Source organism: Psittacula echo (genome assembly GCF_963264785.1).
Source record: "Psittacula echo genome assembly, chromosome: 4".
NCBI lineage: Eukaryota > Metazoa > Chordata > Aves > Psittaciformes > Psittacidae > Psittacula > Psittacula echo.
The window spans coordinates 20,300,072-20,325,139 of record NC_137738.1 but is presented as its reverse complement, the minus strand read 5'-3'; the positions used below and the strand labels follow the sequence as shown (position 1 = coordinate 20,325,139).

The 25,068-nt window shown below is 50.9% G+C and overlaps 1 protein-coding gene across 7 annotated transcripts in view; it reads left to right on the top strand.

The window, feature by feature from the left end:
* The first annotated feature begins 15 nt into the window (after positions 1 to 15).
* The window catches only part of TMEM63B (transmembrane protein 63B), a 45,510-nt gene continuing 20,457 nt past the window's right edge, over positions 16 to 25,068 (top strand). For 3 of the 7 annotated variants that reach the window (XM_080616784.1, XM_080616783.1, XM_080616778.1), the window contains exon 1: positions 16 to 142. The gene's annotated coding sequence lies outside the window, so the exon portion shown is untranslated. Of the gene's footprint in view, positions 143 to 1,690; positions 3,023 to 13,275; positions 13,342 to 25,068 lie in introns of those variants that run through there. The other 4 variants (XM_080616781.1, XM_080616779.1, XM_080616780.1 and 1 more) reach the window with 4 other exon arrangements.

The following is a 25,068-nucleotide window of genomic DNA, read 5'->3' as shown; positions in this document are numbered from 1 at the left end:
GCGCCCAGCCGAGCCGAGCCGAGGCCAGTCGGGCGCTCGCCGCTTGCTCCCGTGCGCGGCGCAGCGCGGTACCGCAGCGCCCGGCTAGGCGGTAAGAAGAGGGGCGGCGGCCCCGGGGAAGCCAGTACGCGCCTGACACCGGGTAAGTGAGTCGTCGGCGCGGCAGGCTGCGGCACGGCGCTGCGGGGCGCGGTGAGGCGCGGTGGCCGCGGCTACCTCCAGGCCAGGCGGGCCCGGGGCCGCAGCAAGCCGCCGCCTCGGTGCTTGCCGAGGTGGGGGGGGCTGAGGGAAGGGCAGCGGCCGCATCTCCGGGCGGTGCGGGCGAGGCCGGGGGGCGCTGCCGTTGCGCTGAGCCCCTTAACGGGGGCGGCCGGGCGGCGGGCGCCGCTGCCATCTTTGGGGCGGAGTGGAGCGGGCGGGGGGCGCGCCCGGGTGCGGCGCCCGCGGAGAGGCCTGTGCTGCCAGCCGAGGCCCGCCGGTGCTGCGTGGAAGCGGGGCTGGGGGATGTGCTGGGGGATTTTCGCTCGTCCTGTGCCGTGGTCCTCGGTTCGGCCGCGGCTGGGTACCGTGGTTTCTGCGCCCCGGGGGTCGCCAGACACCCGGGTTTCTGTGGGGTGGCACCGGCTACCATCTCACCCGCGATCGCGTCGGAGGTGCTGAAGCCTGCTTTTGTGCGTGCTGGAGAGCTGCCTGTCCTCCAGGCACCGCTGTAGCGGAGAGCAGCAGGGAGGCAGGAGTGATGTTTCAAGGGTGGGAGCAGCAGGCTGGTACCGCCCTGCCTCTCATACCCTGGAGAACTTAGCAAGGAGCTATCAGATAGGGCTTGTGTCCATTACTGCGTAGTCAGGCAGTCCCTTTCTGCTCTTGTCTTGATCGTCATTCCCTCCAAATCAGCAAACCAAGGTTTCTCCTCCTATCCTAGAATGCGCCGTGTGTGGAGCTACCTGCTGGAGGCATCATGCCAGAAATCTATGATGAGGTTGCAGTCAGCGCGGTGCTCAGGGCAGGTTTGATAGCTCTCAGCTGGATGAAGACCAGTGTTTGGGGAATTTGGGATTCTGGGCACCTCTCTTCCCTGCTTTTCCCTTGATAGTAGGTAGGAGATGGAAGCAAAAGGCCAATTGGTGCATGCTCAAGGTGACTTATTTAGTTGTTCATAGTCCCTGAGGAGCCTCCTCCTCGGATTTGTCTGTTACGGTGGAAGTGGCCTCCTCTGGAGTAAGCACTCATGGAAAACCACTGGCTATAGGGCAGGAGCATCTGATTAGCAGTGGTCACAAAGCCACCAGAGGGTTGTAGGGCACAGGTAGATGCCTCTTGGATGGTCCTGCAGATGCCTCACCTGGGTGTGGGACAAAGCTTTCACAAGTGCAGGGACTGGTACCCTGCCCCTCCAAACACTCATGCTATATAGTCCCTAATAGCCTTTATTCTCTTAACGCTCTGAGAGTGGAAAGCTAACCACTCAGCTCAGAACCAAGTTCAGGGGGACTCTTCAAACCAAAAATAGCAAAGCATTAAGGACATTGCTTCTAATGATGGCAATTAGCTGGTATCTACCTAGGAAAGGCCTTTTCATCTCAAGCCTTTTAGTGGTAGGAACGCACATTGCCTTTACAGGGAGAGAAGCCTTTTCTGCTGTCTTCACCTGGGTACCATAGGAGCAAGACAAACATGAAAGAAGATGCCTTTGAGGGGGTTGGGAAGACACTCTGCTTTGGCTCATAAGTATGTTTTGTTGCACTCTTAGCTCTATTTTTGTCTGTTCCTGTCTTCGGTAACCTTGGAAGGAACTGAGGCTACTGTATTTTCTGAGGGTGTCGGTTTTCTTGTCAAGAAGGCATTGCCGTGGGGCTTTGCAATGCTCCGTGTTCTTCCCTTTGACCAGAGTGTGGTGCGACTATCCTGAAATGTTCTGAAGCTGCGAGTTGAGTCAGGAAAAGAAAAATACCGAGGGTTTTGCTTCTTGTTTGTTTATGTTGTGGGGTTTATTTTTTCCTTCAGGGCTTTTAAAATATCCTTGGTGATAATTTTTTGCTTTCTTCAGCAATGAAATGGGCTAGGACTTTGCTTTGGGTTTGTTTTGATAAATATCCCCATGAAGCTGCTTTGTTGTGGGAAGTAGGACTTTGGAAATCCCAGGTAGTGTGAGATTTGCAATGAAAGCCTGAGAGCTGGCAGTGCTGACGGCCTGCTTTTTGTCTGCTGCTAATTATGCTTTCCTTGAGCCCCGGAGTGACATAGGTCACGGGGGCCCCGCAGTGTCCTGCCAGCGGTTCCTCTGACACCCCCCCGTGCCCACCGAGGTGAGCCCAGCCCGTGTCTCTGTAAGAGCCCCATCTCCGTCCTGAAGGGCAGGGTGAGGCTGTGTGCTGGGGACCCGGGGGCTGTGCAGGCGGCACCTCCCACTCCCAGGAAGGACAGCGGGACCTGCGCTGTCTGACGTGAAGCCTGCGCAGCCGTGGGGCGCCTGCTTTGTGCCGGCGAAGGCCGTGGTGTAGGATATACCCCGCACGCTGTGAATTGCAGACGGTGCTGGTTATAGATCCTGTGCCTGATTTACATATCAAAGCATCTCGGAGCTACGCGGTGGGTAAGGATGGGCAAGAATGATAAGGCCTGCTGGAGGCTGGGGCTGGGTCTTTGCCGGGGCTTTTTGTGGTGCATAGATGAGACAAAATGATGGGAATGTTTGGCAAATGGAGATCGTTTCCATGTCCTTGAATGACAGTACTGTAAAGGCTTTTTTAATGTAGCAGCTGCTTTCCAATGGGTGGGAACCAAGGAGAGGGGGAGCAATCCTTGGTGGCAGCCCCTCCAGCTGCTCCTGCCCTACCTCCTTCGTGCCAGTGAGAGCTTGCTTGACAGCATGCTGTGTTGAGCCCAGCAGCCATCCTGACCTTCCCCCTGCCCGCCTGGTGGCTCCTGTGGCGAGCAGCTGGTGTGCCAGCCTGCTGCCTCTTCTCCTCTCTGCCTCTTGAACAAGGAGCTGGAGGCCCTGCTCGGAGCCTGAAGCGAAGAGGTAGGTTTGCTACTGCCTCAACTTGCTCTGCAGGGTCCCAAGTGTTGCTTGATGGCTCAGGAGGGAGGCATTGGCGGGGGGGGGGGGGGGGGGGGGTGGAACAGCAGAGCCTCAAATGGGCTGTGGCCTCTGGGATGCTGCCTGAGTCAGAGGAAGGTTCTCCTGTGTTTGGTCTAAGCACAGCTGTCTTCTGTTCCTTCTAGCTCTGCAAATGAGCCTGGGGAGCTCAGAGCTTGCTTGCAGGTTTCCAGGCAGGGAGGGAGTCCCTGTATCCCTCCACCACTTTGATTTTCTCAAGTGTGTGGCTGGTCCTGATGCTCTAGCTTTGAGGGGCCATGGCATGGGGCATGCTCATCTCTGTGCTCATCGTGTAAGTGCTTGCTGCCTGGAACTGCAGCCTTCAGCCTCTCTCTTGTGCCCTGTGTAGCTCAGGCTCTTGTTGGGGAAGACTCCTTGTCTCACCAGCCATATGGAGAGCTGTGTGCAGGAGCTGCCCTGAGCGTGGACTTCTCAGGAGGCATGTCTCTGCCTGCAGCCCTCAGCCTGTTGGCAGCTCTCTAACTCAGGGGAGGTTGCGGGGGGAGGGCAGGCCCAGTGCATTGGCTAGAAAGTCGGTTAAAAGCAGAAAAACAAAAATCAGGAAATGAAGAAGAAACATGCATGTGTGTATGCACTCTGCAAGAGAAGGGGCAAGATTGGTGAAACCGGTGCCAAGCTTGTAGAGCAAAGGCTTGCAGTATGAAATGGCTTTTCTCTGAGCCTGCAGGCCTGTGGTTGGCACTGCCTTCTCCCTTCATGTCTGTCCAGCATGGAGCTGAGTGTTTGCCCTCTGCTCCAGACAGAGATTAGCTGCAGGAAGCCCGAGACTTTTGCTAAGTGTGAGATGCAGAACATTTTCCCTTGTGCTGCTTCTCTGTGCAGTGCTCGCTGCCCTTCCCAGGGCTGTCTCTGCATGCTCATTATGTGTTCCCTGCACATGATTGCTAAGCAGTGCTAGAAATACCCGTGTTCCCCCCATGGCCCTTGCACGTTGATATTGCATGCCTGCTGTTCTCCCTCTTGTGCTTTCAAGTCTCTTCCTCCCTATTCCTCATAAAAACAGGTGGGGGAGTGGGAATGCTTTCCCAGTGTCCCTGTGCTCTCCTTAGGCCGAGCTCATATGCTGGCTACACAGCTTATATAGGCAAGATAGGCATCCTGCTGGCAAAGCCTACTGCATCTTTTGAGCAAGATCTCCTGTTCTTGATGTGTTTTGGTCTAATTGGTGATGCCAGCAGCTTCTGCCCACGTGGTTATTGTGCTGGGAAGAGAGAAAGGTCTTGTTTTATGTGTGCTGCTTTTCCCCAGAGAAATTGACAGTTGGTAGTACAGGTCTGGCTTAAAGCAAGGTTTTGAAGATTCCTATTTGTGTCGCCCAATCTGGGAAGATCTTTGTGCTATTGCATTAAAAAAAGGGGGCTGGATCTCTTAAGGCACTGTGTATCTGAAAGGCAGTGTATTGCATCAGCACCAGGAGAAAGCAGTTGCAGACAGGATTCATGTATGCCTGTTTTCAGTATGTTCTGCAATTGCTTTCCTGAACCATCACTGCCTCTGAGCAGCAAGCTGAAAAAAAACCCCTGCTTTTCTCTGGCTGGAAGAGTGGCTGCAGTGGGCCTTTCCTGTCTGCCCATTGCCTGTCATTTCCTAGAAGGACTGTATGTGCCCAGAGCTACTCCTGTGAGTCCCTGCATCCAGTGTGCTCATCCCCTCTGTAACCCTGTAATTCCGTGTGTGGAGCAGTTGCTTGCGTTGACACCCTGTTCCCTTTGACATCCCTTTCTGCTAGGGAGTTCCTGCTAGTTTCCGTGCTGGTGTCTGCTCCTGGCTCAGTGCAAAGCATTGTCCTGCAGAGAGACAGCTGCCACTGATGTGACCCCTGGCTCTGTTGTGCCAACAAGGAGGCCATGTGGTGTGGGTCGAGGGGAGATGCTGTGATCTCTTCTGTTGACCTGCATTGAAGAGCAGCTCTGACAAGTTCTCTCAGAGCATCCAGCTGTCTCCTGATGTGTTGCTGACAAGGGGTATTACCAGAGTGCATTTAGCAGGAGAGTTGTGTGTTGGCCTGGGCCCTGCTTTTGCTAGTTAGAACAGTGTCCTGTAGTAGGCTCTGTCCCAGGTCCCTTCATCAAGCCAGCGGATGAAGCAATCTTAGCATGAGGAAGACAGTCTTAGAGGAAGCTCAGCTGGCATCAGGCCTTGTCTTCTGCTTGAAATTATTATCAACATCTGATGTCATCTTCTTGGAGGTCAAAGATCGTGACAGTGACTGACAAGGATCTCTGCACTCATCTGGGGATACTTGGGCTCTTGAGTCAAAAAATTTAGTGTTTTTAGTTTCAAATGGAGATCTTAAAAGGGATTAATCTCTCAACTCCTTGTGCATATGGTCTAGACTCCCTCTTTGTGAAACCATTGGGCTCTGGAGGCTCTCGGGTGATGCTGGTAAAGCTGACATCTTCTTCAGGATGACTGCATATGCAGTTTGGTGATTTGGTTTTGCTGGGTTCTTGAGATCTCTGTGCTTGAGACATAGACCTGGAAATGAACTATTGTGTGTCTGCTGAACTGCGGTAGCTGCCCAGGGTCTCGCTGTTACCCACAACCCAGAAAAGACAGCTTGATTTGGCATGAGTTGCCAAGTTATAAATTTGAGAGAAAGAAACCGGATTTGTGCTGGGTGTGAAATTCAGTGTGATCTCCCAGCCAGGGCAGAAGGAGCTGATGCAGCTATTGAATAGAAGAAAGAATTGGCTTCTGCCTACAAGGAAAAGAGGGACAATAAAATGTGACAGAAAGACCTTTGTCCTCACCTTGCAAAGAAGGTCAGGGTACAAAGTTCTTAAAGGAATTAATGTTAAAAAGCAAATCCAAGCACAAATTGGAACAAGTAGCAAGAGTTTAGGTAAAGTAGATGTGGTCATGTGGGCAAAGTTTTGTAAAATTTCCCTGAAAGTACTGAAAGGATAGACTTCAGGCAACTTTTGCATGGTGAGCAGCCACCTTGGAGAACATCTGGTATTTCAACGCGTAATTCCTTGAAATACATGGGGAAAGAATGGCAGTATAACAGCCTGTTTAAGCAATCTGGAATCAACAGTTAAGCAGTTAGTGTGTATCTTGTTAAGGAGGTGGGAGAATGTGCTGATTAAAAATCCACCAGTATGCATTTATCTGGCATGTACAATGTCAAGTTAGTCAACACCCTTGCCTGAAAGGATGCCTTGCCTGAAAGGATGCCTTGCCCAGTGGCTGAGCAGGGGTGATAGATGTAATACATCTTGACTTATGTCAATCTGTGCTACTGACCCAAAGGTCAGCCTCATAGACAAATGAGGAAGCGGCAGGAGATAAGAAGAGTCCCTCAGGTGGACCCACAACCAGTTAAAAAGCTGTACTCGGAAGGGTTGCTGTCTGGTAAGGAGACTCCGACTAGACAGGACAGGAGAAAATGTTGGTATTACCAGAGTTTGGGAGTAGGATGAATTAGTGCTCAAAGAATCTCACCAGATTGTTTGGTTCAAGCCTGGCAGTTAGTGTGAAGTGTTTGATACTTGGAAGGGCATCGGTGAGTAGCCCTTGAATGAGACTTTACTGCTGTAGAAGGTTCTGGGAAGACTGGTACTAAAATACACTGTCTAAATCCAGTGTCAGTGCGCAGAAAAGGATGCTGAAAATTTGAGGAGAATGCAGAAAGAGTTACAAGATAATCTGAGGGCTGGTGAGAAACATAAGGAGATCAATCTGTTTATCTAATCAAGAAAAGATTACAGTGAAACTTGCTTATCCTGCGTAAGCATAATGTATCTTATGACTGTGTGTCATTAGCTTGGTAGGATAGAAATGCCAGGCCATGAAGAGGAGCAAGAAAAACCCATGGTGAGATGCTGAGGCTGTGGTCACCTTCCGAGCCATGCACCCAGTTCTGCCTTCTCTTGCACAGGTGGAGAGCTCTGTCTTTGCCTGTTGCTGCTTTCTCAGTGCACCCTTGTTCTCTGGGGTTTCAAAGCTCTCATCTGTTGCTCCTGCCTTGGTATCCGAGCCCTTTCCTTGAGACTCCTCTAGCTTAAGAGGAGGCACCTCCAGGAAAAGAAAGCACTAGTCTGGACCCAGCCGATGTAGGGTGATGCCCCGGCAAACCCATGCCTGCTCTGCATGTACCTCTAAAATTACTCGTTGCCTTTCCTTGCCCCAGCCCATTGTCTACCTCTGAGTGATTTCTAGCATCCCTTTCTCTGTAGCACCTGGCTGCTTTGCCAAAGAAGAAGGTACCTAGGAGCAGCCAGCACCTACCATTCCTCCAGACTAAGTGCCATGGCCGGTGAAAATGATGAATGGAACCAAATGTCACCCTTGCCTCTGGTTCCTGCCAGCCTGCAGTTCAGTGCTCTGTCCCTTAGAGCTGCCAGTTTATTTAGGGTCATTACACCCATTTTTCAGTCCATGGGGTGATGTTTCTGCCTTAGCCTGATGAACAAACCTCGACTGGGTGAGATGCTGCAGCAGATGGCTTGTTAAAATCTTACTACGTCCATGACTTCCCTTTCACCCACTAATGCTGTGATGCTGTTAAAAATAAAGATGATCCAGTGTGCCTGACAGGATGTATCCCTTGTAAATCCCTGCTGCCAGGTGCTCCTGGAATCTCACGCTCTCATATCTTCATGTTTTAATATTGCCTGGGGTAGGAGGGGAATTTCAAAGCTAATAGATAGCTCCTGACTATGGTTGTGAGTCAGGGGGAAAGCAAATGCTTTGATATGCTATGAGAGAAGGGGGAAAAGTCCTCATGTTTCACTCCTTTGGTTTGTTTTCTCTCAAGCTTTGTTCCATTTGATGTGAGCAGAGCTTTGATTGTAGGGAATAACCCCAGTAAGCATTTGTTCCCTCCTCTGGGACAGCTGCTGCAGGGTGGAACAGCCTGAGTAGCTCCAGAAGAGTGTTACGGAGCAGCAGCCATAGCTCAGCCCTCCTCTGGTGGGTATGAGGTGAGGGATGTGCCTTCACAAATGAAAGGCGTAAAAACATGGTCTGGGCCATGTCTGTAGGGTGCATTAGGTGCTTCCTTCAAAACACCTGCAGCTTCTGGCCTGCTTGATGTGTAGGACTGCCTGTGTTGATTGCTCTGCTCATACATTATTGTGGCAAAAATGCTCCTGCTTCCCACCCTGGCTTTATTCCACCACCTCAAAGCAGAAGCAGTTTTGCCTGTATAACTGCACTTCCATCAGTGCAGCAGATTTACACCTGTGCAGACATGTTGATCGCTTGGGTCTGTGCCTTGATGTCTGACCCAGCTGTGCTCACAGATGTCTTTGGGGTTGGTTTGGTGCAAAAGATCAAACAGGACCTCTAGCTGGAGCTCAGAGAAATCGGGTGAAGGAAAGAGATGGGGCAATCAAAGTAGAGGAAGTGTGCAGTTTTAATAAGCCTGTTTTCAAAATACATGGGAGTGACTGATGTCTGGGTAGGAAAGCAGTGCTGGAAGTGTTTGGCTGATAAATAGAAAACAAAGGAGTCAGTTTTGGAAGAGGGGCTTTGCTATTTGGACTGCAGCACATGTGCTCTGTCTCTTGTTTGCATTTCATTTCTTCAAGCAAGGAAAGCGATTTTTAAACCTAGAGTTGAGTGAAGATAGACTTCAAGCCATCCAAGCAGTGATGGAAGTAAAGCTGGTGGTGCTGTGGCCAAATGGGTCCATGGACTGGAAGCTCCCAGCCTAGTCCTGAAAAGCTACTGCAGGGTGGTAAGCCTGTCTGGCCCCTGCCTGCTCTTCCCTTCCCTTCCCCCTGGCTGTTTCCAGCCTGTCAGTCATTCTGATCAATGTTTAATTGCCTCCTAGCATTTCAGAGCACCTCTTGACTTGCAAGGTGTTAGTGATTGTGAAGCTCACCCTTCCCACCAACCCAACCCTTGCAGAGCTGGCTCTGGAGGCTCCAAGGAGAGTTCTGGGGCAACACCCTCTCCTCCTACCCCAGCACTGGAGCGCAGCTGCCTTGTGATCCCTGTTCTGTGTCCCCACTTAGACCTCTGTGCACTTTCATGCCCCATTTCGCCTTCAGGAGCCTCATTTCAGGTGAATTCAGGATCAATGGGAGATTAAGCTTCAAACATGGCTGGAGAGGGGTAGTTTTGAGATTGGTTAGTTGTTTTACCTGCCCATACTTCTTAAGGCATATGTGTTGGGGGTGATGGGACAAGAACCAGGTTATCCCTTGTTAACCCAGCAGGTGAAAAGATCCAGGAGGAGACCCTGATGCTTTCCATGCCAGGGTAGGAACCTTCTGCTCCTTCCCCAGCTTTGTGTTACTGTCAGTACTACAGATCCCAAAGGGCATAGCAGAGATGTGGTTTATACGCTCCTAATCCAGTGACTGGATGCTGGGTGAGAAGAGCAAACCACACAAAGTGGTCAGCATATATGCTGTTCCTGATGGAATCCCCTTGTAAGGCTGGGGATTGGCCTGGTCCTGATGTAAACCTGAAGTCCTCCCCAGGTAGAGAAGAAAGAGAAGGACTAAAGGAGGAAAGGTGACAGTGAAGAGAAGCGGGTAGCAGGAGGTGACATGTAGGAGCCATGTGAGGCACAGAATGAAATGCCCGTGGATGGGGAATGGCAGAGCATCCCGCAGCCCCGCTGGTCTCACAGTTACCTGAAGGCAGACACAGCCCACAGACAGGAGAGGCCATGCTGGGGCTGGCAGGGGTCCTGTGACTCAGGCCAGGGGTGGATGGAGAGTGTTTCATTCCTTCTTGCTTGCCTTTTTGAAACAAACTTGTTGCTCAGTGCCACTTCCCTCTCCCTCGAGGGCAAGGAGCAGACCTCATTCTAAAGATCCTAAGTGCTGACTTTGGATGGAAGATTAAACCAGCAGTAGCAAAACTTCCTAAGGTGCACTGGAGTTGACCTGAGCTGGCAGAGGCAGTGTGAAGCTTGTGTACTTGCAGTTACCCCTCAAACAACGGGGAAACCATTCAGAAACATCTTTGGTTTTAATCCTGTAGTTGATGCTCTTGAGCAGGGACAGGACAGAAGAGGGGTAAATCCAAAAGGAATGGGCAGCAGTGCCCTGCTGCTTCCCCAGACCTCACCAATGGGAGCAGAGGACCATAGCTGCAGGACATACCCTTCATTCCTAGTAACTCAATAGGGATTTTGGCTGACTGTGAGGGTGCAAGCAGCGAGAAATGCTTGTGTGCTGCTGGTATGTCTAATCTGGAAAGTGGACTGTCTTCCCAATGCTCATGAATTAATTGTGTGATCTCCCTGGGAGGGGTTTATGATTCCAAAGGACAGAAGCAGAGGCACGGGGCGTATCTGCAGCATGCTGGCAGACATGCAACCGGTCTGGGTGGGATGCAGAGCAGAGCCAGGCTGTCCTGCATCATGGTTCCATGCTGCTTCACTGCTGCTCTCTAAAGCAGTGCTGACAGCTTGCCCTGCGACTGGAGATGCTGGAGGCAAGCTGGATGTGTGAGCAGCAGGGATTGAGTCAGTGCTGGGGGTGGGTGAGTTGGTGCTGGGAGGAGGGGGTGGGCTGGGACATGGGTGGGAATGGCCTGGAGCTGCCACATGGACATGTGGAAAGCTGGCAAAGAGTGGGGGCCCAGCAGCAAATACCATGGTGAGTCAGGAGGTGAGGATCATCCTGGGCACGGACAGCACCACTGGCTGGTGCCTCAGCCTCTGGCAGTGCATTGGGTGCAGAAGTCTGTACCCTCACTGAGCCCATAGCTTGTGGGTAGGGAGAAACCATGTTGAAAGATGTCACATGAGGGTGAGCTGTGTGCATGGTTTATAGCTGAAACTCATGCTGTTGACCTGGGATGATGTCTCGTATTCCCTCAGCTAAAGCAGTGTGGTTTAGGCACAAAACTGGACTTCAGGCCTTGTCTGAATACACACCCAGCTCCAGCTGAGGCTTTCTTGTAAAGCCCCTGAGCGTCCATGAGCCCACTAGGAAATGTTAAAAACTCAGATATCGATCTAGCCTCTTAAAGTAAATGTACATCCTTGCCTGCCTGTTTGGGGCTGGTAAGTGTAATGGCAAGGGAGATTGATCTGGGAAATGGCAGAAGAATGGAGCCAGGAGGTCCATTACCAGTTTGGTAGGTGGAAGAGGTGTCGGCTATTTGAGGACAGGAAAGCAATAACTTTCTTGAAGACAGAGAGGAAAATATGAGGCTCTAAAAATGAGCCTGGCATTGGGAGATGGCTGGATGCAGCCTGGAGGGAAGAATGGAAAATGTGGTGGTGTCTCTGGGAGGAGCCCCAGGGGCTGGCACTGGTTGTTTTGCCTGGATGGACTTCAAGATTCTGACTTGCCACCATATGGGTGTGCAGCTCAATAACAGTACACAGGATCTGTTTCCAGCCACCCAGGAGGGGGGATAGCTTGGGCATCAGAGAAAGTCTGCAAAATTGAAGGTGCCCTAGGAAGTACTCATTTCATGCCTTCTGTTGTTCAGGAGCATATTCGTGGAGAGTATGCCAAATATGAGACACTGCTATGGGGGCCTGGGGTTGTAATCCCTTTCCTCCCCCTACCCCACTTTAAGACCCATAGCAAACTTTGTTGTGGTGACCTCTGCCCACTGCTGAAGGCTGGTATCATTAGTGCCTCAGATGTCCTTGCTTTGTACAGCCCTCCACACTGAACTCTACCAAAGAGGTGTTGAACACGTGCAGTGATGGAGCAGCTATCACCAGAGCGGAGCCTGGGTGAGCAGCACAGAGCAGGCTGCAAGGGAATGCTGGTGGACTCTTGTGTGCTCAATCTGATTTCACCCTTTCTCAGGAAGGTCTTCCCAGACCTTAAGGGTCTGGTATAAAAAGAATGCTGAGTGCGCATTTGAATCTGCTTGCATTGGTGTGGGAGCTGCAGGTGATCAGCTGTGCTACAGCACCCAATCCTAAGTAACCCTCCCACAGTTCCCTCATCTTCCCATGACAGGATAAAGGTCCCTTGTTCATGCTTTCTTGACTCATCTCATCCTCCGCTTCTAACAAGAGTGCTTGGTGTTGGTAAACAGCATGTTATAAATAGGCAACTGATGCTATACTGGGAGGAGTTTTGTCTGCTGGTAACCGAAGGCATAGTGGGACCTGGGCCTGGAAGCAGTGAGCTTGGCTGGCAGGCATGTGGAGACACTGGTGACCCCTTGTCAAGTGGCTGTTGTGGACATGGCTGGGGAAAGCTTCCTAAGCATCAGCTCTGTCCCCGTGGGAAGCCATCAACAGCCTCCCACCCCTACCAACATGTGAATGGAGTCATTGGAGAGGAGGGTTGAAAGCAGCTAGGATTCAGGGGGAAGAAGTCAGATGCAGATGGCTGTTAGGCTACAGTTATCCCTGAAGGGCTGCAGGTGTTTCATGCAGGGACTGAGGTACTGAGCCAGTAGCAGTGAGGTAAAACTTGGGCTTGGTAGCTGTCAGCTTCCTCCTGTTGAGATGGTCCCAGACTCAGGAGAAGGTATCTCATATACCCAGGTATACTTGTATACCCAGAAGCCAGCATCTGGGTGAGCCTCTGAAGATGAGCAGATGACTGCCCCAGACTGCTTTGCAGGGCCCACTGGGGTCCCAGGTAGAAGGTGCCAAGTGAGGGATCTCGTTTTTGTTGCTACCCAGTGCGTGACTGTGCCCCTTGGGGAGCAAGTGTTGGCCCCAAAGCACTGTTGGGGCTGTGGATTCCTGATGAGCTGCAGTAAAGGAGGCAGCCCTCAGTGTGGAGCCCAACAGAGCTGTGTGTGGCAGGGTAGATCTTGGAAGTCCCAGCATTGACTCTGATGGGATGTGTCCTTCTGCCTCCAGACCCAGCAGTCAGTTCCCGGAAGCCATGCCTGGTGGCTTCCACTGCCACCTCAGCAGAGGCCTGATTTCCTTACGCGGGGATTCCTTGCAGGCTCTGATCAGGATGCCGGTCGGGTGGCGTAAGAGGAGGGCAGAGTGCCAGGGGTGAAATTCCAGCCTCCCTGCTGGATTATGTTGCTGTGGAAGGATTGCCATGGCAAGCCTTGGGCATAAACAGGCGGGCAGGATGGCAGCAGCGGGGCTGGCTGCCTAGGAGGAGAGGCTGGTGGAGATGGTACCCTCCTGCATCCCTATGCTTTCCCATTTCAGGTGCTGGAGGAGCAGAGCGTGGCTGCCAGGTTTGCTCTGGGGGCAGCCAGGCACCTTCCCCTCTGGAGGCTGGCCCAAGAGGTGTGCTCCCAGCCCTAGCAGCACAGGGTGGAGAGGGGATGTCCCACCACGAATGGCTGTGATTCAAGAAGGAGCTGTGAGTTGGCGTGCCTGGGATATGCCTCTTGCTAGGGTGATGGGGGGCTGCTGACTTTGTGGCCTTCTCCCCTTTCAAATGGGAGGGTGACTAGGGGAAGGACCAGCTGGGCTTGCCTGGAAACTCTCGGGAGGGCGGTGGTGGCTTGCAAAGTGCAAACTGAACCTGGAAGCTCTCCACTTTGAGGAGTGGAGACCTTGCTTGGTCCACTGCTCAAATAAGCAGCATTGTCCATCCTTACTTTGCATTGTCCAGGTTGTGTTTTAAGTCACGTAAACCCTAATGCTGCGTAGTGCTTTCCTGTGAAGTATCAGGCTGGCTTCCCTGAGCTGACTGTGAGGTGCTGGAGGAGCCAGGCAAAAAGCACCCCAGTAACTGCCTAATTGGTGTATGAGATGAGGTGATGTAGCTGCACTTTCTCCATTGAGAAAAAGCAAAATGCTCTGAAAGAGGCTTCTGCCTTATCTCCAGGGTGTAGCACATGTCTTTTCCACATCATGATCTGAAAAGCAAATGTTAGGAAGCTGCTCCTTCATTATGCATTAATGGAGTTCATCCCTGCCCTTGGTATCTGTAGGTTGCCTGCCCTGGCAGGAGTGCAGGAGTCTCTGGATCATTCAACTGCCTGGGCAACTCTGAGGTACTCGTGCTTTAGTGCAAGAGACGTTATTAGAATCCCTCATGACAGTGATGGTGACACAAAGGCTGTGCCGGTTGTGTGGTGGTGTTTGCCAAGAGCCAGGCAAGCCCTGATGCTAATTGTTAAAAAGTCTGGCAACAAGGTTCAGGTTTGCGTCCCAGAGTAAAAATGGGACAGCTAGGATGTTTGGATGTTTGTGAATATAAATGGGAAAACTGAAGATCACCGTATAGCAGTTGACACTTGTCAAACTCCTGTGTTTATTTGGAAATTAATAAAAGCTTGGTTTGCCCTCCTGCTTTGGACAGTTTGGGCACCATGGGCAGCAGCTGTGCCGGAAAGAGATGGAAAGTGAGAGGGCAAGCTAGGATGACAGGATAGAGGGGGTTAGATTTTTGGCTACAATATGACTGAAAGAGAACTCTTTGGCCTCTTGGGCTATGAAAGGAAAGGAGTCATGCTGCAGAGCAAGGAGACCACAATACAGTTACCTCTCTGGCTCTGGCCATATCTGTGCTTGGGACTTTTGGGCACAATATGGCTAGAAAGATGCTGACCATGCAGAGAGGCATCAGCTGTGGAAACAGCCAGAGGCTAGAAAGGTGTGCTTGGAAAAATGCTTAGTTTAAGGATAGCAGAGGCAGGTGAGATGTCTCCTTGCAGCAAGGGATCTCTGGTCTCTTTGCTGAGAAGGGGGAGCAGTGTTTTTGGAGGAACAGCAATAATGAAGTTTGGAAAAGGGTTCAGGAGGAGTGGCATACTTTTCATGCTTGCCAGAACCATTTCTCCATGAAGAGAAGAAAGCTTTCTGATCTAGGATCATTTATTTAACCAGCCACTATGAAGTGTACTGCAGGAACCTACTTCTCATCATCAAAGAAAAATTGTGGTTAAGCTACTTGGTCTTTGCTGCCTCTACCCTCAGACACTCAACTGGGGCTGGGTTGATAATCAGTGCACATGGAAAACATCTGGTGCTTGAAGCAGAGCACAGTGCTCAGGTCTGACCCTTTTTAGGTAAACACTTGAATTTAGCCATGTACTTAAGTTATGATGACTTCAGTGAGAGCGTTTGAAGTGTGTATTTAGGAGCTTTCCTGAGGAGGGGCGATTTCTTTCACATGAAGATACTCCAAGAAACATCTTAACAAGCAGAAGCCCATACAGCTGCCAAAGCTAGATTTGTGTTGAGAGAAATACTAAGCAGTAACCTCATCGGGGTTATTAATTAGTAATTATCTCAGGATGCCATAATCTACTAATTGTTTTAGTACTCCTGCTCTAGTGATGTGTTTGGGAAGGCCAGGCAGACTTCATGCCTATAAGGAAAATTCTGGAGGAAACTGCTTGCTGTTGTGTCACTTTATATTAGAGGCCTCAGCCACTGCTTTAGTGAGTTTTTTCATGCTATACATGCAGTGTGTTGTCCTCATCCAAAACAAGGTATGGAACAGCATCCGCACCTTCTCCAGTGTGTGAACCGGTTTTGTTGTCTGAAGGTACCCTGCTAGTCTCTGGGGTCCACTGACTCCTATTTATTTATCCTGCTCACCTCTGCGATGCTGCACTTCACATTGGTCCATACGGTTGGATGCCCCTTCCATGGAAGGGGAACGGCCAGGAGTATGATTTCTTGGTGGCGACCTATGGCATGCTTTGGTGCATCCTGCCAGTGTTGTGCTGTGTGCTGGTACCCATGTCCAGGGGAGGGTTAGGGCTGTGGCTATTGGGTGACCTTCAAAATTGAAGACTTCATGCAAGGATGGAGACTCAAGTTCAGAAATGAGATTCACCCCAGGCTCGGGGCACTTGGACCCCAGCCATCAATGCTGTCATGCTGTTTTCTTTTGTCATTAGAAGTCATGTGTGGAAGCACAGGATACAGGGGAGTGCTTTGGGAAGGAGATGTGTTGGGAAACATGGCCAGAATAAGTGATGGATCTTTGCTCCTGCTGTCACATAAGTATCAAGTCTGAAGGACTTAGGCTGGCAGCAGAGGTGGTTGGATGACAGCAACACAGTTCTGAGCATGGTCACTCCTGAGGCTGCCGCTGCAGCTCCAATCAGACAGTTCCCCACTGATCTGCACTGTTTAGGTGGTGTTTTCCATGGAAAGCAGCCTCCAGATGCACAGGCTGCCTTACAACAGCTGCAGGCTATGATGCTTAGCTGTTCCTGGGAGTTCTCCAGGCTCAAGCCCATGGAAAGCACCCACTGCTGGTTTCCTCTCAACACCACAGCCTGCAGGAGCAGAGCCCGGGAGATGCTGCGGCTGCCTGACAGGCATACCTGAGGCGGCTGCCAGGTATTCAGTCTTAGTTCTGTGTGATGCTTGTCCATCTGGGCAGGAGGGCCCTTCCTGGCTTCACCTCCAGCAGCCCTTGGTGCACAGTATTTGGTGTGCTCCACATTTCTTCTGGGGGGACCTCCAAGCTATCTCCTTCATACCAGGTCAGGATTTCAGTGGTCTTAGTAAGTGTGAGCACCCTGGCTTCAGCAGGGGCTGTGAGCAGGAGGAGTGCAGGTTACCAACTGCAAGTCTTCAGTGGACTTTCCTAGGCTTGATATTTGCTTTTGTGGAGCTGAGCTCCATGGATAAACAGTGAGTCAGAGCAGCTTTGCCCAGTTAAAGTACTGTTTCTTTGTTTGTCCTAACATTGAGATGGAGTCCGGATGACACAAGATTTGCGTTGCCATGTCTTGCTGAAAATGCACTGCCCTTCTCTAACTCCAAGCAGCCACTTCATCTCACACACCTTTATCTGTGGTCTGGGAGCCAGGCTGCTTGCCTTGAAGTACCACTTTGGTGTTCCTGGTCTCAGCTAGGCGCCTTCATCTCTGTGCCCAGCGCTTGACCGGTGCTTTGTTCCCTGTTTTCCCAAGCCAGGCCCAGCTCCTTTTGCCAAGCCCCATGGGGTGGAGGGAGACCACTGAAAAGAAGAGCCCAGTCAGCATCTCTCAAGTGCTGGTGGCTGGCTGAGAGCCCAGCATCCCCAGCCTGGTGTGTTCAAGTGAGTCCTGCCCGCAGACCCCAGCCCCAGCAGCTGAGCTACCCTGCAACTCAGAAAGAAGTTTTCCACCCTCATTCTTCCCAGCAGATAAAGATTCCTGGGAAGCTGCCTCTAGATTAGATCCCCCTGGCAGCATGAGAGCAAACATGCTGCATAAGGGGAATTGGCACTGATATGCCATGTGAGGTCCAGCAGTTCTCTCTGTAGCATAGATGAGGGCTTGGGGGCAAGGACAGTCTCAAGGCTATGTTTAATGTCCATCTCACTCTGTGACCTTTGTTACTTATTTCATGCCCAGCAGGAACTCAGAATTGGTCTCTCACAGCCTCTATCTCCCTTGTTGGAGTTCAGCAGCCATTGGGACAGAGTGTGTAAGGTGCCATAAGGCCTCAAATTTTTTCCAGTGTCAGTGTCCTAGTTTGGACATCCTCGTGGCCAAGGTTTCCCAGCTGCTCTTGGTTGTACTGGGTGCTGTGCCTGCACTGGGTATAGCGTGCTGGTGCTGTTTCCTGGGTTGGGCAGTACTCGTGTTGCTGGAACTCTGACTCCTGTCATGATTTCCCCAGCAGATGCAGAATGCTAGTTCCTAGATGTTCTCCTGTCCTGTCCTGACTTGCTGACTGCATCCAGATCTCTTGCTTCGAGAGTCCTTTGCTCATGACTGCTGTTGTTGAGGAACAATTGACTTCTTTCCTCTTCCTGCTGTGGCTGCCGAATCTCTTCTCAGCACGGAGTCATAAAGGGAGCTCAGTTCTGCCTGCTGTAGGGTTGTGATTACATTGACCTTTGTTGCTTGCCTGTGCTGTGGGTCCTTTTGTAGGCCAACCCTGCAAGGCAGCTGCTACCCTAGAAGAGCTATAGGGAAGGTGAGGAAAAGGTGAGAAAATACCCAGCCTGCAAACTGCAAATGCTGGAAGCTGCAGTCTTCCTTACGGACCTTTGAAAAGAATCAGCCTTTATTTGTTATAGGAAGGGTGCAGGTGTCAGGATTTGGAATAGATGCTCCTGTTGTAGGAGCAACACTGAGAGGCTGCTTGTGCTGGAGGTCATGCAGCATCCTGGGTGCTTGCCCCCCAGTGCATGTAAGGGAAGAGGTTTCCCTCTTTGTTTTCTGCTGGATGAGAGAGACAAGCTAGTGAGCCCTTCAGTGCTAGTGTCAATCTTCCTCACCTCCTGATGTGAAGGGGGTTTTCTGTGTGCTGCTAAGCGTCATCTCCAGGGATGCTGCTCTAAGCAGCCCATGCACCCACTTTGCCACCATCCCTGAATTGATGCAGGGTTTCAGGTTTCCTGGGTCTCAATGGAGTACCTGCTAAAAGAAGGACATGAAGCTCTTCTGAAGTACCGTCCAAAAGAGAATGCCCCATCGCTGTGCATGCTGAGTGTGGTGTGTTCAATGCTCAGGGCAGGAGGACTGGGCTTGAGAGAAACCCCAAATAACATCTGAGTGCACAGCTTGCATGCTGCAGAGTAAGTAGTAGGGATCTTCCAGAGCAGATGCAGTAGGTGTTCTACCAGCCCCTGGTGACGAATTGGCTGTGGAGCCCTTAGAGACAGCTTGGACAGCTGAGAGATGTTTCTTACTGCTGCTTGGTGATTTCCATGACCAGTGGTTTCTGTGGTGGGAAGTGCTGGCCGTACTGTATAGGTAAGCAATTGCAGTCATGACCAATGAACAGAATTCCTGTGTCTTTGAGCACTGTGATGCAAGGAGATAAAGACTCTTGTCATGCAGAAGTGAGGAGGAGGAAACAGTCAATGTGACCTTGAGAAACTAGCTCAAAAACCTGGTTTTATTAGGCACACACATACGTCTTGCTCTAGAGGAAAAGCTGGGTGTGGATGAGAATACCCAGTCTGTGACAAACAGATATGGGGCATGAGGGAAGGCAAATATGTTATATTCCCCTGTGTACAAGAGAATTAGGATCAGAGATAAACAAGAAGCTTTAAGATGAGGTGAGCTTAAGATGAACAAAGGAAAAAGGGAGAGCTAGGAGAGGTGCAAAGCTTCTGCTAAAAATATGTACTTGTGCAAAATGGACACGATGGCATTTGGTCACTTCAGAAACTGAAGGGAACATGGAAAATTTCAGAGTAAATAAAGGATTGGGCAAGGTCTCCTTGGTCCATGTTTCAGCCAAGCCAAGCACCTAAACACTGTGAACACTAAGTAAGGGCTTAACATACACTGTTAAGTTCTCCTTAACAGTGCTAGAAAGCGGAAGTGATACTTGTACAGTACAGATCCTGTATGAATAGACACTCTCACCTAAAAAACGAAGTATGGAAGAGCCAACCTGGGATGGTCCCACAGGTATATTGTGAGGAAGGTGCAGACCATGTACAGGCAGCATAAGCACTGATAACAGACACGCAGGGGATAGCCAAGAAGGCAACCCCTGAAGATCAGCCTGTGTGCTCCTAGGTCCACAGACCAGAAGGTGGAAAACCACTGACGTTAAGAGGGGGTGGAGTCTCCATCCTTGGGTTTAGTAAATGTCCCTTGGGAATTGGTGGAGTTGCTGCTTCTGGGGTGTTGGGTGATAAGTGAGGAAGCCCTGTTTTCTGGGACTTAATCCCAACCAGGGCTTGGTTGCCATATGGCCACTGCTCTGCAGAATATATAGCGTGAAGTGCAGCACCTCGTCAGTCTCACCACTCAATCTATTTATGTTGTGTTTGCTGTATCACTACCAGCATATGCCTACAGGAAACATGGGAAGCCAAACAGAAAGTGGTATTTCTTTATAGACTATAAAGTACAAGCTGGCAGGCAAACTTGATTTCTTTCCAGCAGATTTACAGCCCAGGAGCTTGAAGGGAAAGTGACAGATATATTTGGAACCAAGGTGTTTGATTCAGTGAGTCATGAAATCTAACACTCAAAATTTTAATGCAGATCGGGTTGGCTGTGATGCTGCCACGCAGACTGAGAGCTGATTGATATGGAGAACTGTTGGATAGGTTTGGGCTGCCTCTTGATGGCAGAGGAGATGGGCACTTGTTGTGGATTAGGCTGAGACACATGGACGGGACTCTGGGGGTGTCCATGCGGCTTTGAGACTCCATAGTGTTTGTCAGGAGGCAAAGCAAATGGGATTGGTGCTGGGTACTGTGGCTGTGTTTGTTCCTCATAGCCAGATGGAGGTGGTTGGACTGTCTTCTTGGCAGCAGAGCTGCAGCATGGTGTTGCACTGTTCCACCAAACCTCCCTGGAGGGGAAGGGGATGGGAACACCATCAGCCCTTCCCTGACAGCCAGAACAGGGATGGACACCACTTGCCCAGGAGCACCTAATCCAGTGGGATGTGAAGACTGAGGCAGGAGGGCAACAAGGTGTGACGTGGGAGAAAAACACAGAGCCAGAGCAACCAAAAAGTCTTTAAGGCTGAAGGCAGATTAGCCAGGAGAGATGAACGGGGCTGAACTGTAGCATACTAGGGTTTCAAGCTGTGGTACAGCCCCTCTTGGCATGGAACATTATGTTCAGGGCACCATATGACTTGAAAGCACTACCAGCAGATTGGAGGGAATTGCTGTAGAAGAGGCATAATAAAGACCGAGCTGCCTGGAGCTAAATCTGTATCGCTTGGTAAGGCTTGCAGTTTCCAGTGGGTGAAGGCAGCACCTTCAGGGTTTTGCTGATGTTCAAAGGGAAGGTTTTGTGATTGATTATCCTGAAGGATCTTGAAAAGGTCAGAGGCATGAAATGGACAGGTTCCCTGACTTTTATGGAAGATAGCCCCCAAAACCTTTTCCCCTTATTGAAAATTGTGAATCGGAAAATAACCTCCAAGAAAGAAGTGAGATGTGGCCTGGTCAAGGGAAGATTGCTGTAATAAAATGGCTTGGTTTCACCTCAAACTTGAAGATTTCCCTGGTGCCGGGATTAGCCAGCTTGTGGAGTGGTTTTTCCCAGGGAAGGGCATCTTTCAAACAACCTTATTTCAAGTCTTTGAAACGAAAGAGCAGCCCGGTACTGAGCCCCAAGGAGTGACTAGGGATCTCCAATGCATCAGTGTCCCTTCAGGGTCACCCTCTAGCAGGTTCAGGACGGAGTTCCTGGAGGAGTTCCCCTCCTCCTTTCAGGTAGGGGGAAGCAGACCATGCTTCCTTCCTGTTTGCTCATTCGGTTTTCTCTATAGGCCTCAGTTGCCTTTAGGGGAAAATCTAACCCCGATTTCTCATAGATCTGGAGGCTCCCTGCTGTTACAGTCTATCCCTGTAGTTACAGTTAGATTACAGTCCATCCCCGCCAGGCACTTGTGTGGTTGGCCGCGCTTCGAGCTGCGCTGGGAGCAGGACCAGCAGGATGGACACAGCCAGCAGTACACAAGCTGCTGCGAAGCAATACTCTGAGCAGCATGGGGCCAGGGGCTGGCTCTGACAGTGACAGTACCTGCCAACCTACGGGCTGGGAGCTCACACACAGAGAAAGGTGTGCTGCCCTTTGCTGGCACATATTTGAGGCCTGATGCAAAGCCAGCTGGACCCAGGACCCAGGGCAAGGTCTTCATCTTTGCTTTGAAGAAGCCGAGCCTGCCAGATCAAAGCTTTGGAGGCCTGGTGTCTGCCTGGCTAGCTCATACAAATGATGAAGCATGCAGGGAGCTTTGCACAAGGAGATGGAGAGGAGGCAGAGAGATGCAGGGCTTTGGCAGGTTCTCCTCCTTTCTGGTGATACAGGACTGATCCCTATTGTATGCTTGTCAGTGCTTTGCCCAGGCTTGTTCGAAATGCATTGGTAGCACATTTGCTTCTTGATGCTTTTCCCCTTGGCCTGGAGATCATGTTCCTCCTTGATGCACCTGGCATGTCAGCATTTCTCCAGCCCTCAGCTGCCTGAAAACCCCATACCAGGTCTGAAGCATGGTGCAGGGCAGCTTTCCCACCACTCTATCTGCAGCAAGAGTGGTTTTTACCCCTTTGTTTTGCTGCTGTACTCTGAGAAAGGCTTTCAGCTAATTTGCTGACCCCCTTCTTCCTGTCTCTCCTGAGGCTTTTCCCTGCTTTGGTCTCCAAGGGTCAGCCTGTTCCTGTGATCTGTTCATGGCTGCAGGCGGTTGGCACGGAGCTCTCTCTGCTGGGCTTCACTGGCAAGGTGTAGGTAGCATACGTGGCTGTTTGGGAGGTGAAAAGGTTTCCTCAGTTTTGAGTGCTGGCTGCTGTATGAGGGTCCCCAATGCCCAGTGCAGGCAGGTCTCACCTGGCAGAGGGTGATACACCCTTCAGGCTCAGGTCCCTGGCATCATGGCAGAGGTCACCTATGGTGCTTGGGTGACCAAGAGCACTGCAAGGGAGCAGGTCTGCAAGGTACAGGCCATGTCCCCAGCACCCTCTGGGGCCAGGAACTAAAACGCACCTCACCTCCCTGAACGCCAAATCCTAGCGATTTAGCACATTTGGGGTTGGTTTGGTTTTGTTCGTTTTATTTAATCTGGAAATCTTTTGTGTTGTAATCCCAAGCCTGCTGGTATGCAGGCAGGTATCCTGCCTGTCTCTGTGCCTCCGGTCTGTTGTGAGACTTTCACCTTTCCATAAAGGAATGTATCTGTACCAGAGCACAATTTCGCTGTACTAATTACAGATGGGTTATTAACATTTACTGGTGAGAAAACAAATGAACATAGTTTATGTGCTGACGTCACACTTCCTGCAAGTGCAGGCCCGTGCTTTATTGATTTACATTTTTCTGCAGGCATTTCTCAAGTCACCTCCTCATGACATCAGTGGTGTGGCTGGAAGAGCGCAGCTAGACACTTGTCCGTGTTAGCACATTTGTCTGCCTATAAGCCGTCTGTACAGCTTCTGCATCATTCCTGCATGAGTCCCAGCAGAATGCTTTCTCTTTCTTCTTTCCCTTGTGTCAGGGGTTTGGCAGAGAATGCAAACACTGGGCATGAGGAGCAAAGGCTCCAGGATGCGCTGGTGAGAACAGGAAATGCTGCATTTGGAGGGGCCTGCAGTGCTATTTTTATTGTGTGCCCAAGCTATGCTGTGCCATGGCAGAGTTCAGAGTGGGGAAGGCAGCCTCCCCAGTGGGTGCCTCCTGTTACCCTGCCCTGCAAGAGCCCCTCAGGCCTCTGCTAGGTGTTCCCCCCCTTCCCAGACTGGAGGATGACTCTGTGAGCATCCTGATGCACACCCTGCAGGCTGACACACAGCCGTGAAAGGGCCAAGGCATGTCCTTCTGGCCTTCCTAGCCTCATGCCGCTGCCTTCCCTCTTTCCCTTTGCAATGGATGAATGAGAGCTTGCAGGCTTGCTTGGCTTCCACATGGGTGCTCATCCAGGAGGAAAAACCCAGAAAGATGTGGTGACCTGCAGGCCAAGGACAGAAGCGAGGAGGAGGAGAGCCCCTGCCCTGGCAAGCCCACTAGAGCAGCAGTTCCCAGCACTGCATTTACACGGGGCTTAGGGGGTGGGAGCTGGTGCCCTGCAGCACCCAGTGGGATGTGCTTTAGGGCCTTCAACTAGGAAGCAGGATGCCTCTGCTCTTGGCATGGAAACATGGGATAGCATGGACACACCAGTCCTGTTGGGTGTGTGGGGCAGGGAGCAGGCTTCTCTGGGGATGGGGAAGCAGGGGGACTGCCATTCCTCCCTTCCCACTGCTCATAGAGAAGGGGATGGAGTCCAGAACTGCTGAATAAGAGCCAAAAATGCCTTTTGGCAGGTTCTTCTGTGCTGTCTTTACAGTTTTGAGTAAGTCAGCAATAAATGCACATAGTGCAGGAGGGGAAGGCTCTGGGGCTTGCATGGGACTTGGTTTGATGTCCTGCTCTTAGTGCCTCCTTGGCCCCCCTGTGTGCTGTGGTGGAAAGTTGTGTTAATGGTCAGGAAAGGGCTTGGACACCACGGGCTGGTTCCCATAACCCCATCCATTGCAGCAGCCTCCCACCAATTCCCTGAGCCTTGGCTCTTGACGCTTGTACTGATGTTAGCATCTCAGCCCAGGCAGAGCCATGCTCCCCCTGTCCTACAGCACACCAGGGGAAGGAGGGACCAGGAAAGGCACCTTTTAACCATGTCCCTGCAAGCTTTCCCAGCCCTCCCACACCCCTGAAGCACTTGTGTCTCCATGGGGAGCCCCTTCTGGTGCTTACCAGCCTGGTGGGAGCTTGCATACCAAAGAATGGTGCTGACTGCCCCTGTGCCACATGGCTGGGCTGATGAAAAGGCAGTGTAAGCCTTGGGCATATGCCCCAGCTTTTCCATTACTGGGTGTTCTGGTTGGGTTACTGAAGAAGCTAAGAAAACTTATCTCCAGTCCCTTCCAGACCATCATCTAGGCTTCAGGGAAAAAACTGTATTTCTGGGACCTCTGTGAAATGTGGCTTAAATTACCCATAGACTTGCAAAGTTCGTCTTGAACGTATAATAGTTTATATGAATAATGATTATGGTAGGCTCATGGGCAATGTGAGCGTGTGAGCTTCATTTTTGTAGAAAGACTACCCAAAAATGGGTCTATAAAGTATGCAGGAATGAGGTAAAACAGTGTGCTCTCTGCAGAGGAAAATCGTACTTCCCTGATCTGTTGCAAGTCTTTCAGTACTTCTATAAAATAGTAGGTAATATTGAGGCAGCTTGTATAACTGGCTTGCGTATTCAGAAAACCTCTGAAATCCTTCACAAAAGATTGTTAAGAAAACTGCCCACTGGAAGGGATGCATATTCATGGATCAAAAATTGGCTGAGGGTCCACCAACAAAGCCTAGGAATGAACAATTTCAGTGTGACAAGAGCAGAGGGATGAGGTTCTTGGTTATTAATGATCCAGAAAAGATAAGGTGCAGCAAGGTGCCTAAAATCTGCTGATACCCTGGAGTTGTTGAAGTCTGTCAAGATGAAGGGACACCCTATGAAGTGGTGTGAGGCAATGAGAAAGTGGGTCCTTAGAAGTGTGCAGCCAGGTGTATTGGAAGGAATGATTTGTTCTGGGACGTGGCTGGCTTCTATATTACTGTGGCTACTGAGGACAGCAGCATTGCAGTCTGGTTGGAGATACTTGTCCTCAGTGTGCAGAGGTGCCATTGGAGAAGTAAATCATGCTCGACTGCACAAGGAGTAG